This window comes from Triticum dicoccoides, chromosome 3B (assembly GCF_002162155.2).
Source record: "Triticum dicoccoides isolate Atlit2015 ecotype Zavitan chromosome 3B, WEW_v2.0, whole genome shotgun sequence".
Taxonomy (NCBI): domain Eukaryota; kingdom Viridiplantae; phylum Streptophyta; class Magnoliopsida; order Poales; family Poaceae; genus Triticum; species Triticum dicoccoides.
In genome coordinates, this window is record NC_041385.1 from 281,721,634 (window position 1) to 281,728,056 (window position 6,423).

The 6,423-nt window shown below is 43.3% G+C and overlaps 2 long non-coding RNA genes across 2 annotated transcripts; one reads left to right on the forward strand and one right to left on the reverse strand.

The window, feature by feature from the left end:
* The first annotated feature begins 282 nt into the window (after window positions 1-282).
* Window positions 283-1,451, forward strand: LOC119281249. Its single transcript, XR_005138316.1, has 3 exons — window positions 283-449; window positions 1,035-1,098; window positions 1,363-1,451. It is a non-coding gene; the product is annotated as an uncharacterized LOC119281249 (long non-coding RNA).
* A 2,097-nt stretch (window positions 1,452-3,548) lies between these two features.
* LOC119275916 lies at window positions 3,549-4,381 on the reverse strand. Its single transcript, XR_005135996.1, has 2 exons — window positions 4,147-4,381; window positions 3,549-4,019 (listed from the first exon to the last, which is right to left on the reverse strand). It is a non-coding gene; the product is annotated as an uncharacterized LOC119275916 (long non-coding RNA).
* Between the last annotated feature and the right edge of the window lie 2,042 nt (window positions 4,382-6,423).

Sequence of the window (6,423 nt, forward strand, 5' to 3'; positions counted from 1 at the left end):
TCTTTTTGAGTTAAAGCCACCTATAATCCTCCCACAAATTTTTTTAACTGCCCTAAATTTGAGCAGGATAGGTGAGCTCTCATGATGCTCGATTTTTTGATCTGTTTAATGATGTTATATGGCATATGGCAAATAACTAGTGGAATATAGTTTATTTGCAGTGACATTCGTTTTTGATCAATTTAAGTATGGAACTTTTGATCATCTGTTAAGCATTTGGTAAACTCTATGACATGATGTACACAACCACAAATCTTTATGGTAATTAGATTGCAGTATGGTATTTGTTTCTTGTATGAATGATTATATGTCATCGTACATGTAGATGATATGTTCTTATTTTGACTGGACATGAGGGGGAGCAAGGTGGCTGGAGATGGGAAAACGATGAGGCTTTGTTTGGTAGAAGTGGAATGGGGAGGTTTGGGGAGGGCTGGTGGTGGCTGTAGGTAGGTGACATATCCTTTCCGCATCCTCATGGCCAGCACCGTTATATTCCTAGATAGAAACAATACATCCAGATCCAATATTCTTCTTCTAATTATTATTACATCTGAAAAAAGCATACCCCTAGATAGATAAATGGATGGATGAATTTGTGTGTCATCTTTGATTTTCTAAGTTGACTGACATGAATTCAGAATTGAAGAGGAGGCCCGGGTAGAATTAATGTCAGATGAGCCAAACTGAATGTGCTTATTTCCGAATAATGTTCAGTCAGAAAAAACTTGAACCAAAACTGAATAACCTACGGTCATAAGAAAATTCTTTGTTTGGAAACTGATTGTCTATCTAGAATGTTGCAGTTGTGGCACTACATGATCTTACTAATGCTGTCTTTTCTACTCAATGTGGCTGTATTTTCTTGGTGGTATCACGCAGATGGGTTCTTATTTATGTCGTCTATTTTTTTATCTAGCTAGCTAGCTAACTTGCTCCATTTCCATTGAACTGAATCTATGTAATAGACCTTGCTAACTTGTTCTCCCTCCATACATAAAAAAAAACTTGTTCTCCCTCCATGGACCTTGCAGCCTCTTCCACATTCCACCACCATCAGCCTCCTTAACCCCAACCGAAGAGCTGGCCTTTTCCCCAGTAAGATGTAACTTTTGTTCAGAGTAATGATTTCAGTTCAGTCTGCATAGTTCAGCTTCATAGAGAAGATAATGATTTCTGTTTTTTAGCCTACTGCAATTGTTTAGAGTAATGTGTGGACAAAATTCAGGTTTTGTCCCACATCACATTGCATTGTTTGGAGGTTTTGTACATCAGCTTCCTTTTTGATCTTCTTATTTAAACTTGTTGCAGTACCGGTGACACATGACGCCTAACTGCTTAACTAATTTTCTGCTAATTCAGCTCACACGGCGCTGTGGTACGCGGATGTCGCTGCAGAGTAGAGAGATACCCCTAGAAGTCGCCTTCCTGTCCACCTCTTCAGAAGTGCCACCGCCTCGGACACGACGACATTAGAACGCAGTTCCTATCATAGAGATATGGGGTCAGGAAAACCCAACAGTTCATTTATTCCTGCTAGTTAAACTTGGGCTGTTATAGAGATATGCAGGCCCATCTAATTACATGTTACTCTCAAACTGTTTGAGCAATATGCAGTGATGTTAGTCTGTAATGCATTGACAATGGCCGCTACTTCAGGCGTTGCTAGCTGCATTTCTCTACTGCCCTGTTGTTTTGTAGGTGACGCCCTTAGTTTTGCTACTTTGCATATTCTGGGAGCAATTACAGTGAGGTTATATGTGATTTTTGTTCACTTAATATCTACACTGCTCTTCCTTGCATAATTTGATGTCGTTTTACTTGTAAAGATTGCATTTTTATTTGTTTGCACTATCTTATCTAAATATGTCAATTCCTGTCAGGGGTTTCAAGGGGTTTTGAGGGGATTGGGTGGAAAAAGAGATTCACCCAATCCCCTGAAATTCCCCCTCCCCAAACCTCCCCATTCCACCTCTACCAAACAAAGCCTGAAGGAGAGGCGAAGGGGTAAGTCACTAGCGCACGCAAAATCGTCGCCACCCAGCCCAAAGTCTAGCTAGCACTACTTGCCCAATCTCGTGTGTATAAGGGCATGTACAACGGCATCTAATCGGCTGTCTATAACATATGCCACCTAAGATTTTTGATTACGTGGAGGAGAGAGAGCTAGGAGAGAGACAGAGGGTGTCGTTAATTTTGCACTAAGGATATGGTTGATAGAAGGCACTGGCACATGGATGATGGTGTTACTTGTAGGCTATGCCCCCTTCAAGTGAGAGAAACCAGAGACCATCTCTTCTTCAACTGCAATTTCAGTGTCAGAGTTTGGAATTATTTGTAGATTGATTGGTCGGCTGGAACTTCAATGTCTGACCTAGTCATCCAGGCAAGGAGAAGTTTTGATAAGCCCTTTTTCAATGAAGTAGTATTTATTGCCTGCTGGAATATCTGGATCATCAGAAATGCCAAAGTGTTCAGAGGTGAGAGGGCAAGTTTCAACAAATGGAGAGGAGCTTTCAGGCATGACATTACTCTAATGCAGCATAGAATCAAATCTGGATACAAGGATGAGTTACTCAAGTGGATTTCTTTCTTGCCGCCTTAAGTTTTAGCCTTTTCTTTATTTTATTTTGTTTTTCTCCTTTCCTTTCGGTTACCTCTTGTAATCATGTTGTTGTAACTGTTGTCTGGCTTTAATAAAGTCTTGATATGCTGTGGGGGTTTTACCCCACAGTTCACAGTCAAATTTTTTTTTGCAGACGGTCGATATGCCAACAATCTCGCTACTTACCGATAGCCTCGTCCCCGTTGTACGCTCAGGCGTCGTTAACTTGCGGTTTGCATGCATCAGTCTGCCCACGTTCTGGCCAAGAAGTACAACAAAGGATGGAGGTTCGCATGCAGCAGCCTGCCCACGATTGACGTGCTACAGATAGCAAAAAAACAGACTATTGTAGATAATGTTGTTACTGCTATCTATAGATGACATGTACGATCATTACAGACTGCAAGTGTCTAAACTGATGTACATGCCCTAATTGCTCTACGGATAGCCAAACCAAAGCCAGATAATTACTCCTATGGGGTACCTGCCTCCCGGCGGATTCGCGGGCGAGAGTGCCCTTCGCGCCTTTCATTTGGCGGTGGCGTGCCATCGGGGATCTTCGCGTCGTCCGATCTGTCCGGGCAGCGTGCCTCAGGGTTCCGTGACGGGTGGACCGGGCGTGATCGTAGGCCGTCAGCGGGTGGTTTCGTCTGCATTGGAGTGCGTCCTCTTGGCATCAGGGGAGTCCGTACCTGCCTGTCGGCGTCTTCGGCCACGGGGCTGGTTCATGCGCCTCCCTGGAGTTCTTCACAACATCTGATCTACCTGGACGTCGAGCACCCGTGCAGCGTGCCTCTGTGTTCATGATGGTTAATGTTAAACCTAAATAATTTTTGTGGTTATTAGGGAATAATCCCCGCTCCTTTCTAGATGTACGGTTGCACACTTCCAGCAACCGTCACGTCGGTTCCTGGAATGGCATCTCTATGGACCATCGTGTCCCTCCGAGGCAACTGTTCCCATTGTATATAAGTGCTCATTCATCGTCAATAAAGTGTGGTTCGAGTCATTTGTTCCTTTGTCTCTCTCGATACAATTCTATTCATCACACATTATCAGCACGCTCCCGACTGAGCGATTCCAGCGTGGAGAGCCCTTCCCCGGCGGCGGCGGCCAAGGCCACGGCTCTCATCCGACCCTCTGCAGTGACTCCCTCCGCCAACGGCGGCGCCCATATCGACGGTCTTCGTCGGCACGGTCGTCTATGACGACAACGCTCTCCGGCGTGGCGGCACCGGAGCGGCCAAGGACAAGGCCATCCAACCTTCCAGCGCGGGCGGACCATGAGCGGCCGTGGTGGCTGTAGCGGCGACGCCCTCGGGCGTGGAAAACGGCGGCCCTCACCCCGGCAGAAGAGCTTCCATGCGGCAACCTCACCTCGTGAATGAAGAACAGGGCATTGGCGTCCATCTATCTGGAAAGATCGAGAGGAAAATCAAGGGATCAAGGAATGAATCGGAGTCATACCTTGATTTCATTGCTACAAGGTGCTTCTTTCCGATTTATTAACGCATATACTAATTGCTATCTGAAATTAGTACCTGTAGCCCTCGCCATTGCAGCGCACGCATCGGCTGCCCTCAGCCATGCGATAACACAGAGGCATCGAGCCCTTGACGCACCAGCGGCCGGCGTCGGCGAAGACGACTAGCGCAGGGCCGCGCCTCACGCCCTCGTCGCCACGCGGTCGTCCGCGCTGCTGGACTCGCGCCCTCCGCGCCGCCGTGGCAACAAGCGGCAACTACCTCCGGCCGGCAAGCTCATCTCAAGTGGCCGCGACGGCGTTGGTGGTTTGCTACGAATCAATCGATTGGGTTTTAACCACACGAACAGATAGAGAGATAGTGAATCTTATCCTTTTGTGACACTTCAATTTAGTCTTCCAACTTTATTGTATGTCCGGATAAGCCCTTGCATTTCTTCCGTTGGGACCTCTGGCTTGACGTGTCTTGCGGATTAGTCCATAGATTATTCTGTACGATGCAAATCAGCCTACGGCTTACTGTAAGTTGCAGTTTAGGCTTTCTCTCTACTGCAAATTTTACTTTGAAAGATCTCATATCTCTTTATATCACATTTACAATATGTAAATGATGATTTCAGATATACTTTGTGAAAATGGGACATGTTCAATGTATTTGCTCTCTAGCAATTCCTATAACATGTTATGCATTGCGATTGAGATTACGTTTTCTCGCACAACAATATTGATTTGCGATTGAGGAAAAAATCTCACAAAATAATTGAAGTTGAGATCGAGATGTATTCAAATCTTAAGTTGATGTAACATATTTTCACGTTTATCACGTGTTGAGATTGATTATGTCCATTTACAATTGAGATTTATTAATCTCTTACAAAGTTAAATTCAGTACCTCTACAATACTGTTTCTCCATTGAGTACAAGGTATTTCGGAATATTTTCATGATGTGTCTATTCCATGTTCCCACATGTCGAGGTTAATACGTCTATTTGCAATTGAGATTTCCAATTTCTCGCAAACACGGATGCAAAATTCAAGGTGATTTCTTCAAATTGATGCTTGAGATCACAAGGTAGTCATTTGGATCTACTGCCTACACATATTATCGATGACTACTGATAAAGCCTATATTTTGTCGTTTAGACATTATGATTGCTTTACAAAGTGCTCTCCCACATATTTTACTAAGTCATGACATAAGACATCAGGAGTGAGTATCTACTGATTTCATCAGATTATACTCCCTATGCTGCGGATCTAATCTATTTTGGAGATTATCTTCATGGTGTCATACTTAGCAATTTGAGATTCACACTAATGGGTACAAGCCAACTTCTTGAAATACCCATTGATTTTGCTAAGTTCATCACGACATCAACCATGATGGTCTTTAGTTTACTGGTTGTAAATTAATTATCTCTGGATTACCCATAGAGGTAACATATGACTATAGAGTTTAAGGCATTCGCCCTCAATGGCCACCACTGCCCTATCTGGGCCATGGACATCATGATCGCTCTTGTGTCTCGTGGGATAGTGTGTGCAATCCTGGATTCATCTCTAGTCAGGATCACACCGCTAACAGAAAAATGGTGTCTTATATATCATAAGGCATTAGATTCAGATCTCAGCATCTGGTTATTCAGTATCAGCAATTCATGGGATACAATGAACCTCAAGGGCAAAGGTTTGAATCTTACTTCAACCTTAAATCCGACATCACTAGCTGTGACGGAACCCTATGGGCATGGAGAATGTGATGGTTGAATATGCCTCAACCGATAGTTTTGGAGACTATGAATAGTCTTTCAATCTCCTGAGTGGTCAATATAATTAATGTCCATTTACGATGTTGTGACAACAACATAAGTATTGTTGTCATCATATATTATATATCACAATATATTGTATCAACACTTTGGTACAAATACATTTGTATGTATTATATATATCTGACGGTGATTTTCATATTGAGAATCTTCATGTCTATATATAGATTTCTACGAGGGTCAATCCGATGAAAAATGATATGTGCCTTGTGGACATATGCACCACAAACTCTATACTCAGGGAAGTCCAATGTTTCCACTCTCATTGAGAGCAAGGAGATATTTTAAAATCGCTAGACGCGATGAGGTATTTGTTGGCTCAACTCGAGTCATATTTACTATCCCTGTGGATACTCGAGTAACGTTAGGATGCTTTATTGCTTCCCAGGTTTAACTCGTACCCTACTAAACTATGGAGGTATCCATCAAAGTAGTTTCCATAGTGAAACTTATGATGACAACAAAGAGAAATAACTTCTCTTTACCATATGCAACGAATATGGCA